Source organism: Pogoniulus pusillus, chromosome 31 (assembly GCF_015220805.1).
Source record: "Pogoniulus pusillus isolate bPogPus1 chromosome 31, bPogPus1.pri, whole genome shotgun sequence".
Lineage (NCBI taxonomy): Eukaryota > Metazoa > Chordata > Aves > Piciformes > Lybiidae > Pogoniulus > Pogoniulus pusillus.
In genome coordinates, this window is record NC_087294.1 from 4917144 (window position 1) to 4930688 (window position 13545).

The following is a 13545-nucleotide window of genomic DNA, read 5'->3' on the forward strand; positions in this document are numbered from 1 at the left end:
TGTGCAGTGTACTAGGATCACCCTGAACAGTGTAACTCTTTACCTTGATCTACCATGACACTCAGATAAGTCACAATATTCTTATTAGTTGATCAAAATCTGGGGTTTGTTAAGATCCTTGTGCTCTACCACATGTTATTCTCCCTCAGGAAAGGAGGAAAGTGAAAGGCAGTGACAATCCAGAGAATGGAGGGAGAGGTGAGGACTCATGCTATCCTGTCAATGTGTCTATTTAGCACTTTTATACCCAGTTCTGTTTTACATTTTTGGAGAATCAGTGTTTGAATCAGCAAAGTAAAAGATGAATGCAACTAGAAACGCAACCCATCTCTGCGTGGGGTGTGCCAGGAAAAGAGAAGTCATTTGCCTCTACTCTCACCTTGCTGGCACTTATATAGAAAGATTTGCATGAAGTCTTTAGTTTTTTGGAATGGAGAGTACTTAATTGAAACTGGTTTTATAAAATGCACCATGGTGGATGTGGGGCAGGCTGTGGATGTAGTCTACTTGGACTTCAGCAAAGCCTTTGACACTGTGTGGCACAAGAAGCTCCTGGCCAAGCTGGCAGCTCATGGTTTGGACAGATTCACTCTGTGCTGGATCAAGAACTGGCTGGATGGCAGAGCCCGGAGAGTGGTGGTGAATGGTGCCACATCCAGTTGGCAGCTGTCACTAGTGGTGTTCCCCAGGGATCAGTGCTGGGCCCAGTCCTGTTCAATATCTTTATTGATGACCTGAATGAGGAGATTGAGTCCAGCATCAGTAAGTTTGCAGATGACACCAAGCTAGGAGCAGGTGTTGATGTGTTGGAAGGTAGGAGAGCCCTGCAGAGGGACCTGGACAGGCTGGATGGGTGGGCAGAGGCCAATGGGATGAGATTGAACAAGGCCAAGTGCAGGGTTCTGCACTTTGGCCACAACAACCCCAAGCAGTGCTACAGGCTGGGGACAGAGTGGCTGAGAGCAGCCAGGAGGAAAGGGACCTGGGGGTACTGGTAGATAGTAGCTGAAGATGAGGCAGCAGTGTGCCCAGGTGGCCAAGAGAGCCAATGGCATCCTGGCCTGCATCAGGAGCAGTGTGGCCAGTAGGACAAGGGAGGTTATTCTTCCCCTGTACTCAGCACTGGTCAGGCTACACCTTGAGTGCTGTGTCCAGTTCTGGGCTCCTCAATTCAAGAGAGATGTTGAGGTGCTGGAAGGTGTCCAGAGAAGGGCAACAAAGCTGGTGAGGGGCCTGGAACACAAACCCTATGAGGAGAGGCTGAGGGAGCTGGGGGTGTTTAGCCTGGAGAAGAGGAGGCTCAGGGGTGACCTCACTGCTGTCTACAACTACCTGCAGGGACACTGTAGCCAGGTAGGGTTGGTCTCTTCTGCCAGGCAACCAGCAATAGAACAAGGGGACACAGTCTCAAGTTGTGCCGGGGTAGGTATAGGCTGGATGTTAGGAAGAAGTTCTTCACAGAGAGAGTGATTGGCATTGGAATGGGCTGCCCAGGGAGGTGGTGGAGGCACCGTCCCTGGAGGTGTTCAAGAAAAGCCTGGATGAGGCACTTAGTGTCATGGTCTAGTTGATTGGATAGGGCTGGGTGCTAGGTTGGACTGGATGATGTTGGAGGTCTCTTCCAACCTGGTTGATTCTATGATTCTATGATTCTATGTTTGCTTCAGCTGTAGGGGCAAAGAGTAAGAAGGTGGGTTTGTAGTGCATCTGTGCAAAGCAGCAGCTAGGCTACTTTTTAGGCAGTTCAGGGGAAAAAATGGCACCTCCTCCAGGAAGCTGCTTGCTTCCTAAAGAAAAATCATATATAAGGTAGGAAGATTGCTTTAATTTGTTTTGATTTTGAGTTAGGCAGTAGACAACATGTGAATTGAAGCGAGATTCTTAGAGGAAAAAGCCTCCAAATTGTGAGGATTTTACATCTTTTTTCAGAAACAGCCTGTGTTGCTCCATTGCCAGAGCCACTTGGCCAAGACCACTTTGGCCTCAGGACCCCTTTAGTTCACCCAGAGCATTGTGCTCTTTTCAGTTCAAAAGAAATGACGCTGCCAGGATGATTAAATTAAACTTTATTATCCTTGTGACTTGATCTGCCAATTTTTTGTAAGTTAGTAAGGAGACCAGAAGCCAAATAGAGTCTTGAACTTGGGTCAGATATATTCAAGCCTGTGAATAGTCTGAAACCTTGGTGCAGGAGAGGACAATTAGTGTGATTGAGTCTGGAGGAGAAGATTTGTGGATTTCTGCACTAGATCTTGTCTGGAAAAGCAAGGCCAGGTTTCCTAATGAACTTGAGATAGAAGATAATACTTTCAGAAGATGGTATCACAGAGTCTTTCCATGGATTTGACAAAAAGAGACAGTATGTCAATGAGAAGTGGGTGCAGTATCTCTTAATTCTCAGAAGCCTTTCCCATCGATGTTTCATCCTGTGTGAATTCAGCTTGAGCTCTCTGCTCTTTGACCAGTAGCCAGTTTCTTGTCGGTGCTCAGATGTGTCAGCTGAAAAGAGATTAATCTTTCCCTGCTTTTCTTGCTTTTAGAAAGACACTCTAAAAGCAAGGACAGTTTCTTCAGTGCTTCTTTTTGGTAGCAGTTTATTACTCAGCCTATCTCTGTATTGACTCAGTTATACTTGACCTCACCCATTCTGTGTATTTCCTGACCATCCTAAGTTGCCCCACTCTGCTAAGCGCTCAAGACATAGAAGGAGAATGCAGAGGTTGAGGAACTGTCTTCCATTAGCATAGAGCTTAACCCAGGGGCTTCTTGATTTTGTGTTATGAAATACAAAACAGCAAGGACACTGCTTCTAAACTGCTTTGTAGTGCATTTTCAGTAGTTGAGAGTGCAGTCCTTGTTGCTAAGTAATACCATTTTCAATTAGGAAAAAAACCAAACCACAAAACCCCAGCAGGAACTCTCAGACTTCTAAAACTCTGATGGAAATTTTAGCTTCACCTTTCAATGTATCTTTCAGGAAATAACTAAAACTTTACTTGGGAACAATGTAGGAGACTGCCAAGTGTATTTTCTTTGCCTGATTGAGTGGTTAGTTGTAAAATTAATTGCACTTTCCTGCCTAACTGTAAAAATAGTTGGGTTTGTGACTTGATGTGATTGGATATATGTGGAGACTGTGTGTTTTCATAGACATGTGTGCAGTTTCCTGGCAGACTTCAGTGAGAAAACAGAAAATGGCCTGGTTTGAAGAGTGTTCCAGAGAACTGCTGTGGGAGCTTAGTGGTCCAGGCTTGGAGCCCTGTCTATGCAGAAAGCTACAGAAGATGTTCTGTAGAAGGTGTTCCAGCTGCTGGCTCTTTGTTTATTTTGCATGCTACTTCAAAAGTGCTTTGGAACCTGACATAAGTTTAGAAAATGCCCAGCTCTTTTCCATGTCTGAAGTAAACGGAGGCATATTGGTAATTCAGTAAGCATTAGAGAAGAGCAACTGTTTTCATTTAAAAATCTAATTGTTACAGGATGCTTACTTGAAGAATGTCTTGAGTCAAGGAAGAGTATAAAAATACACAAGTCAGAATTAGTCCAAGTATGATTACAGAGGCATGCAGTAATCCATCTTTCTGTGATTTATCAGAATGCTTTCAAGTAATGTTATGCTTGACTGCCCGATTGCTTCCATCCCCACATGCCCAAAGCAACTGCATAGCTTGAGGTCCTGGTTTTGAGACTACTTGCATATTTGACTCCTGAAACGACATGCAAGGCTGTTACCTCATTTACAGTCATTGAGCTATGTTATACTGTCTTAGAGAGATAGGAAGACAGTGTGATTTGAAACCCCTGGTTCTAGGATTTCAGTATTGATTAAATGGATTTGTCACCAAGACCTCCAGTGTATTTACTTTGTCTTAGAATCCACATAGAATCAACCAGGTTGGAAGAGACCTCCAAGATCATCTAGTCCAACCTAGCACCCAGCCCTAACCAATCAACTAGACCATGGCACTGTCTTATCGTTTGAGGGCTTTCTAAGAGTTACCTGGATGCCATGGACTTTGTAAGAGAGAGAATGAGCAAGCCTGAAAGTAGGTAATTAAACCAAGTGCTGCTTTTGAAAGCATCGATGGTCTCAAATGAGAACTTCACTGCTGTGCATATGTGCAGTAAACTGAATGATCTTGTGGTGTATCATCTGTTTCTAGGGCTGGTAATTGTATCCAAAGGAAAAGAAAAAGTCCTCTCTGTTTTTTTAAAGACAAAAAGACAGTCAAAGAAAATCTAGTACTTTCCCCTGAGCTTCTGTATGCATTGTGGTGATGTCTCTTTCTGTGTCAAAGAAATTATTTTACAGGGCATGAATTTCTAATGGAAGTAAAAAGTATTTAGCAGTAGAGCTGCTGTCTCACTCTCTCTGGTTTTCTCTCTCTGATTTGTGGTTAAAAAAAAAAAGCCAGGAATACCATATTGAGAAAAGCCAAACTTTTGCATACTAATGTGTCCTAAGAGTGACTGCTGCACTCTCTTCTGCTTTGTAATGGCAAAAGAGTAAATACAAGGAGCACAAGAAATGCAAAATGCTAATACCATGACATGCAACATGTTGTAACTTAGTCTTTGTAAAACTGGCATGTTCTTGTTAGGCTAATGAAAGGCAGGCAATGATTTTTCAAGTGCTTTGTGTGTTACTAAGCCTGCCTGGATAAATAGAAGGTTGCTCCATCATTTTGTATATTAATCACTTTATAGTTTGGTTTATTTTGGATTAATAAAATAGTTTTATCTCTGTTAGTATAATGTCATTATGGTGATGACTGCAAAGGCTGTTCATATCATGATTACTAATGTTTGTCCAGATGGCTAAATCAGGGCTAGTTTAGCTTCCTTGAATGGCTTAGCATCTTCTGACAATGTAAATGCAGTTGGCCTTATTAGAACTTTTGCAGACTGTTATTTCTGATATGCAGTGCTGATTTTTTTCCTTTGAGGGGTGACAGAGGAGGAAACCGAAGGAGAAAGTAAAGACAGATCAAAACTTTGAAAAGGAGAATGTCTGGGAGACAACATTGGATGAAACAGCTGCAAATGCAGAGGTACCCAGAGTAAAGTCCTAGTGGCATCATTTGTACATCAGGATACATGTGCCAAACAGAAAAGGAACCAGAAAGGCAGAGAGTAAACCAAAATAGTGAAAAAACAAGGCTTGCAAAGTGGGTGGGTGGAAGAGGAAGACTCCAGACTTTGGAAAGGCTGCTTGGAAGAATGTTAAGAAAACATTTGTGGGATATTGATCATTTACTTGGTCACAAGATGCTGGTGAGATTTCTCTTCTGGGCTATTGCTTCACTGTTGACAGACTCCTTGTTGAGTATGAAGGAAGTAAAAAGGAGTCCTGGAACAGGTTAGTTTGAAATGCAGGAAGTCCCTCTGTCCAGCTGGTACATCCAGAGATATTGAATGTGAATTAACTTAGCTGCTAGCACAAATAATCACACCTTTGTCCTAAATCTTGAAGGGCAGCACTATTTCCCTGCAGTACATTTAGGAAAAGGGTTAGGAACGTTCAAGAGATGTGTAAATAAGGTTTATATCTGCACCTTGCAACTCATTAAAACCAAAATAACAGAACATCTAGGTGGGACATTCCTTCCAGAAGGAGATAATGACTCACTGCTCTCTCAGAAGTCTTTGCATGTGTCATTAAAAGTGATGACTAGCAAGAAAAATAAGAAAATGGTGTATTGAGTTCTGAAAAAGTCAAAACATTCCAATGGAAATAGGCTCCCTCTTAGGATTTCCTGACAGAAATACCAGCAGTCTGCTTTGGCATAGTGGAGATGTGTGCTTTGCATGAGTGATCTGGCAGGTGCAGAAACCCCACCAGATTATAACAACAGGTATTTTCCTCACCGTGCTTGGATGGATTAGCAGTGCAGGGAGGAGAACTGGTCAGGAATGACTCCACAAAGGAGAAGACAAAGCAGTCAATTTGTGTTATAAAAATGGGGATGTTGAGCTTGCCTCTGTGTTGTGCTATGTTTTTAATAATTTGGTACTTTAAAAGTGCTGGTGTTTAAAATACTTAGTGTTGTGAGATAGCAATACTTAACAGGTTACTCAAGGTTATAGGTATTGCTTATCATAGTATCACAGTATCAGAGTATCATCAGGGTTGGAAGAGACCTCACAGATCATCAAGTCCAACCCTTTACCACAGAGCTCAAGGCTAGACCATGGCACCAAGTGGCCTCCCCACATCCACCAAGCTTATGGCTCTAGAAGGCTTGAGTACCTCTTGTACAGTAGAGTTTAGTTTTCTGTACTGGTCCAGTAAGCATCTTTGAGAACACATCTAACCCTTTCCCTTTCTAATGTATCCAGTCACTTCCTGGAAAAACTATGTGTGGTTACTCTGTCCTTATAGCTGCTACATATTCCATGGGAGGAGAAAGATATGCAAGTCAAGAAATTGCTCAGTGAATTAGTGGACACTTAGCCACAACTTAGGGAAGATTAGAGGTTGCATGACAGATGACACATTTCCAGAACATTTCACAGTATCACAGTATCATCAGGGTTGGAAGAGACCTCACAGATCATCAAGTCCAACCCTTTACCACAGAGCTCAAGGCCAGACCATGGCACCAAGTGCCACGTCCAATCCTGCCTTGAACAGCTCCAGGGACGGCGACTCCACCACCTCCCCGGGCAGCCCATTCCAGTGTCCAATGACTCTCTCAGGGAAGAACTTTCTCCTCACCTCCAGCCTAAATTTCCCCTGGCGTAGCTTGTGGCTGTGTCCTCTCATTCTGGTGCTGGCTGCCTGAGAGAAGAGAGCAACCTCCTCCTGGCCACAACCTCCCCTCAGGTAGTTGTAGACAGCAATAAGGTCTCCCCTGAGCCTCCTCTTCTCCAGGCTAACCAATCCCAGCTCCCTCAGCCTCTCCTCGTAGGGCTGTGCTCAAGGCCTCTCCCCAGCCTCGTTGCCCTTCTCTGGACACGCTCAAGCATCTCAATGTCCCTCCTAAACTGGGGGGCCCAGAACTGAACACAGCACTCAAGGTGTGGTCTAACCAGTGCAGAGTACAGGGGCAGAATGACCTCCCTGCTCCTGCTGGCCACACCATTCCTGATGCAGGCCAGGATGCCACTGGCTCTCTTGGCCCCCTGGGCACACTGCTGGCTCATGTTCATATACGAAGAGGATTTTCCCCAAGCTTATGTACAGCTAACCCACACAAATTCTTTGTTCATGGTTGGTGAAACTATTTTACAGAATGTCTATTTACAGGCAAATTAAGCAACTTGGTAGAGGTTTGGAAATGTCCTGGTCAGAGAGACCTGCAGCATAGAGTGCCACTGGTAAAGTTAGTAAAACTCCTTAGTAACTTGAATCAAGAGTGTTTGAATACTCACTAATTGGAAGTCTCAGTATCTGTGGTCCCCAAAATACATATATATATATAGCAAAAGCCACTTGGTTGTTTCTTGTGGAGCTAATAGTTCAATGTGAATTTGGGGCACGCTGTGTGAGAAGGTTCCACGGGCACGATTGGGCTGATGTGATGCGGTGAGCTGGAGCGGCGGCCGGCCGGGAACGCCTCCTTCCATCATCCACTGGATGGGTGCAGAGTGCCGTGGAACAAAGGGTCAGGTAAAGCCTACAGAGGCAGGGGCTCCAGGCAGGCTGCGAGAGGTGAGCGGAGAGAGTGGCAAGAGCATCTTGCTTGCCTGGATCACCCTATTTATCGGATGTGGGCCGAGATTGATGGTCCTTTGGCCATGATACTGTCCAATAGGCTTCTGGCAGCCAGCCAAAACACACCAAATTAGGATGGGTCCACAAGTCTGGTACCCCCAAATATGGGGATACCATGGGTGGGCCACATGGTAAGCGTGTGGGCTTATGCAACTGTGTTATACAACCTGAGCCTTGGGCAGGCCAGGCTCTGTGGCACCAGGCCTGTTGTGCCCCTTCTGTCCATTTAATGTGTTTGCCTCTGGTTTGGGCAGGAAAACGTGTCCAGGCAAGCATAGGCACACATATGCCTATTTGGGCCTGTGTGGCCCTCCACTACAAAGTTCTTTTTAAAATACTGGGCCAACAGGAGTAAAGCAGATGGATGATAGGTTGGACTGGATGGTCTTGGAGGTCTCTTCCAACCTGGTTGATTTTATGATTCTATGATGTTCCATTTCTAGCCATCTAGCATGGTGATACTGGAATCTCTCACTTCAGAATTGCTACCCTGAAGTGGCCTCCAATGGCTTTATATTTCTTCCTGTAGCTACAGCAAGTCACGTTTCTTGTATTTCAGTCAAAGGCTCAGTCATTGCCCTGACACAGAATGAAAATGTACTGGGCAGATTTCCTGGCAGTTTTGTTTAACCAGCAACATTAGAAACCTTCAGTTTTAGTACTACATGTCATGAATGAAGCATCTTATTTTATCAGTATCTTTCTGTAGCAGCTTTGGCTGTTCAGTTTGTACAATCAAAACCTCAGATGGGAAACAATTCTGCTTTTTACCCCTCATAGATACTTTTAAGTCACTAAATACATTTTTGCTGGGGTTGAGTTATCCTCAGTTATTATAAAAGTCAATGTGACTGTAGTTCTGGAAAGCTTCTCTGGCAGTGAGGACAGGCAAAGATGTAGGAACAAACAGTGACTAGGTTCCCTGCAGAGGTAAGTCAGCACAGCTTCAGTGACTTCAGTCTGTATATCATAACAATTTAATTTTCTCAGCTACTGCAGGTAATCAGATGTGTCAAGATGGTAGGATCTCTCCCTTTCCTGCTGGGCTAGTATATTCAGATTAACTGAAAGCTTGAGCATGTTTGCAGTTGATGAGTTCAATTTATTTACATTAAACCAAATTAAATAGCAACAGAATGTGTTTTCTGCAAAAGTAACATCACTGTTACTAAGCTCTAGTTCACTGCCGAGTAGGGAACCTCCTGAGCTGGACCTTCAGTGTGCCAAGTTGCTATGCTGTAGCTGTGTTGAGCTTGCTGCTGTCAAACCATTTTGTACTAGTGCTTTATCTGGTCCAGACACTTCACAGCATGACAACAGGTCTTAGAGGAATAGGAACAGTTCAGCATAACAGATCAACATGTAGCAAGGACACTGAACAGATTCAAGTTGTTCCTCTTGGACTGAATTTTTTGCTTCTTGGCTGTTCTAATTCTCATCTGCTCAGGAGATGAACTCTTTAGAATGGAAATACCCCATCTTTTGATACCATATGATAAAATCATAGAGTGGTCTGGGTTGGAAGGGACCTCTAAAGGTCATCTAGTGGGCAGGGGCATCCTCAACTAGAGGATATGATTCTATGATTCTATGATTCTATGATTCTATGATTCTGTTTTTTTCTATGATATGACTTTTAAGAATTGGTATATTTCAGGGAGCTAATTGAAGAGTCCTTGAAATTTTGGGAATTTAAGGACATTGCAGTCTTGAATGATAGCTTCATAGATAATAGCCAAACATCTATCTTTAGTTGAAAGAATGTTAGATGAAAAAACTTTTTATCTGTCAGAACTAGCTTGTGAAAGTCATCACAGGTTACCACAGAGGCTAATTGGTCAAGAGATTTCAGAGGATGGTGTTTTTCTGTTATTCAGGGTTGTTATAACAAAGAAGAATCACTCTAAGCTTGGAATTTCATAGAGAACCCAGACACTTCTGTTTCAGAACTGAAACCAACTTTCAGCTCTTGATACACTTGGAAAACCATGTCTGGGTTATCCCCATGCTGTTTATGCCAGTTTTCCCTTGAAAGCACACAGTATCAGCATACTATTGAAGACTGCTCTGCATTTCTATCACCTTTAATCAGCCATAGCTGCACTGTAGTGCAGGACTTGTTATGTTTGATATGTTTTGTAAAGAATCACTTTTTTTATATGCTGCAACTGACTCACACTTTGAAAGTATTTGGTGATTTTAGGTATTTTGCTACCAGATTATGCATGATTCTACAAATGCAATTCTAGAGGTTGTAATGTAATGTAAAAACAGCTGAAATAGCCAATGGCATGAAATGAGAGGACATGAGACAAGACAAACAGAGCAAGTGGCTGAAGAACCACTTTAAAATAAGTAGTTGGGATTTTGGGGGGGGTTAATTACTATTATTACCACTTAGCTTTTGTAGTCAGGGGTTAACAATTCACTATAATTTGTTCATTACCTCTTCCCAACGTTTCATCAGACCTTCTGGATCTGCAAGTATCTGAAAAATCCTAATTCAGACAGCTAAAATGTAACATTTTAATTTCTCAGTTGAATCCTTCAGGCGTACTCTGTGGCTCAACCTTTTTTTGTGAAGGTCAAGAGAGTTTTATTCATCTGACAGAGGTGGTTTGAGTGTGGCACTTATAAGTTGAGTAATGTTATGGATTATAACACCATTAGACATTTTTACAGCTTCAGCAGGAGTTTAGCCAGCAGGACTATCAGTCTGATAAATGCTTTCATCTTAAAGCTTGTATTGCTACAATAACCCTGAAACTTAAAACTGGTCCTTGAAACCTATAGCCTGGCTCAAGAGGGTGAAGAGTGCCCTCTGACATTTCTAGCTTGCTAACGAGCTCCTTTGGGTTCAGTGCAAGAATTAAGATGCTCACATGCAGCTGCTCTGATCTGAAGTGAAAATTAATGTAAGACTTAGTAATTTTATATTAATTCAGGGCAGTGCCTCTCAAAAGAATTAGCTTTAAATTGGTATTATACTGAACTCTGGGTGGTGAGACCCAACATTTTGTTCCTGCCCAACTGTAAAGTGTTTCTACAGGATTTTAAGAAGAAGGACTCCCACACTGCTACTTTCAGAAGCAACAGAGAGTTTCATCTCCTCTCTCTGGCTATTTTGCAGCTATCACAGTATCACAGTATCACAGTATCACCAAGGTTGGAAGAGACCTCACAGATCATCAAGTCCAACCCTTTACCACAGTGCCCAAGGCTAGACCATGGCACCAAGTGCCACATCCAACCTTGCCTTGAACTGCCCCAGGGACGACGACTCCACCACCTCCCCAGGCAGCCCATTCCAGTGTCCAATGACTCTCTCAGTGAAGAACTTCCTCCTCACCTCGAGCCGAAATTTCCCCTGGCGCAGCCTGAGGCTGTGTCCTCTTGTTCTGGTGCTGGCCACCTGAGAGAAGAGAGCAACCTCCTCCTGGCCACAACCACCCTTCAGGTAGTTGTAGAACTATGAAACTCCTCAGAGACTGATTAAAAAATAGCCTGTAGTGTAGGGCTGAAAGTGGTGTGAGAAGCTAGCAATGACAACCGGTGGCATTTTGGCTTTGCAGAAGAAGATTGTACCAGAGCAGTTATTTTCTAGAAGTAGATAGTGGAAATGGCTGTGCACTGATCGTGCATGTAAAAAGAGTTAACTAGTGAACAGCATGAAAGAAGGTGGGATGATACAAGGGAAAGGATTAAAGGACTGCAGGGGAAAGGAGTGTGAGAGAAACAAAGGTTGAGTTTGTGCTTTTATAGTAATCTAAGGCTTGTAGGAAGCTTTAGTTGCTGTTTTAACCCATTGAGTATTTCACACAATAACATTTGCAACATGTAATGATTACAGTTAAGGAAACCAGGTATGATTTTTCCATTGCATCTGATCATGTGAAACAACTCCACTGATTTTCTTATGATTTTAATGACTTTGCTGGAGTTCCTTTGTTAGGCTGCTGTTCTGCTTTGCAATATTCTGTGTTTCCTCATCATCACCTTGATCATAGAAAAAAAAATTAGAACTTCTTAATGTTGACTGGAGACCTTTGAAGCCACTCTTCCACTGTTGAAAGTCTGAAACTTTCAACAGTGCAAGTGTGACAGTTGCCTCCTAGGTGAGCATCATTGTACAAGTCTGCTACAATACACAGTTTGAATGCCTACAAGGCTGGCATGACATCTCAGAAGGAACACAGAAAGCAGGCCCTTGACAACAGCTGCACAGCGAGATCCTAAGTAGGCTGTGATTATTCAGCTTTGAAAAGAGATGATGAAGAAGCCAGATAATGGAGGTTTATAACGTTGTGACCAGTGATGAGAAGGGAACAATTGAGTAAGGAACAATTATTTGTTGTTTAGTCTTAAGAGGTAGAGGTTACCAAGTGAAATTTATCAGTTATAAAGTAGATGGAGGGTTTTTTGCTGGGAACTATATGAGCATGCAGAGGTGGTGCTGCTCAATGCATCCTGTTCTTTTACTCTTCCTCAAACACATGACTACTGTCAGAGGTAAGATACAAGGCTAGATGATTTTTGATCTGGGCATACAATTGTTAGAATCTGAAGTTTACACCAAAAAACACTGGAAATAGATAGTAGGCTGAAGGACAAGTATAAGATTTGACTTTCCTTTTAGCTTCATTTTTAGTGATGGATAGTTTTCAGGTTGATGAGTGCCTTTAAACTTTCTTTAAGGCGTATTTGCCTCATATGGAATTACATGATACCAGCAGCAGCCTTGGCTAATGCCTTTATTATTTTGTGGATTTATTAATCCCTATTCATGTTTTTTCTAAAAGTTATCAAATATGCAGGATCTGGCCTGGAGAAGAGGAGGCTCAGGGGGGACCTCATTGCTGTCTGCAACTACCTGAAGGGACATTGTAGCCAGGTGGGGGTTGGTCTCTTCTGCCAGACAACCAGCAACAGAACAAGGGGACACAGTCTCAAGTTGTGCCAGGGGAAGTGTAGGCTGGATGTTAGGAAGAAGTTCTTCCCAGAGAGAGTGATTGGCATTGGAATGGGCTGCCCAGGGAGGTGGTGGAGGCACCGTCCCTGGACATGTTCAAGAAGAGCCTGGATGAGGCACTTAGTGCCATGGTCTAGTTGATTGGACAGTGCTGGGTGCTAGGTTGGAGTGGATGATCTTGGAGGTCTCTTCCAACCTGGTTGATTCTATGATTCTATGATCTCAACTTGCTTAAAACCTCAAGACAGAAAATGTCCACAAGAAATAAATTGCAGGTTTCAGTCATTGTGTTGTGACTACAGAGTAGTGTAGGGGCAAGAAAAAAAACCCTTGCATTATCTATTTTGTATCTGAAATGGTGGGTGGAAGCCCTTCTTCATATCTTCCTGAATGTGTAGCAAGTTGCCTTCATCTTGGGCTATAATTATCTACTTCCAGTTGAATGATCATATTAATTTTCACCTCTCTTTGTGAAAGATGTTCTTCCACCTTCTCTCAGCTCATGAACCAGCTAACCTCTCCTTATTCAGAGTCATCTTTTTCACAAGGTGTTTGTAATCTCTGCTAAGACCTCTGATTTGACAGCTGTGCCTTTTGGTCTTATGACTGTTTCATGCCTTGGTTTCTGCTACTGTTTTAGACGTTTTTGTATAACTCAAGAATGCTGCAGAATCTGTGGTAGTCCTACTGCCAACTGGCTTTAGTTGTAGTAGTGGCCAAATGAAAATTAAATGTAGTGGCTCATATTCAAGTGAGCAAAATGCACCCCACCAGGAAACATTACTTGCTCACAGACTTGCTGGAATGTGTCCAAAGGAGGGCAACAAAGCTGGTGAGGGGCCTGGAACACAAACCCCAT

At 43.0% G+C, this 13545-nt stretch overlaps 1 protein-coding gene across 12 annotated transcripts in view; it reads left to right on the plus strand.

The window, feature by feature from the left end:
- The window catches only part of TULP4 (TUB like protein 4), a 171008-nt gene that overhangs the window by 113179 nt on the left and 44284 nt on the right, over window positions 1-13545 (plus strand). The gene's annotated exons all lie outside the window — the stretch shown is intronic.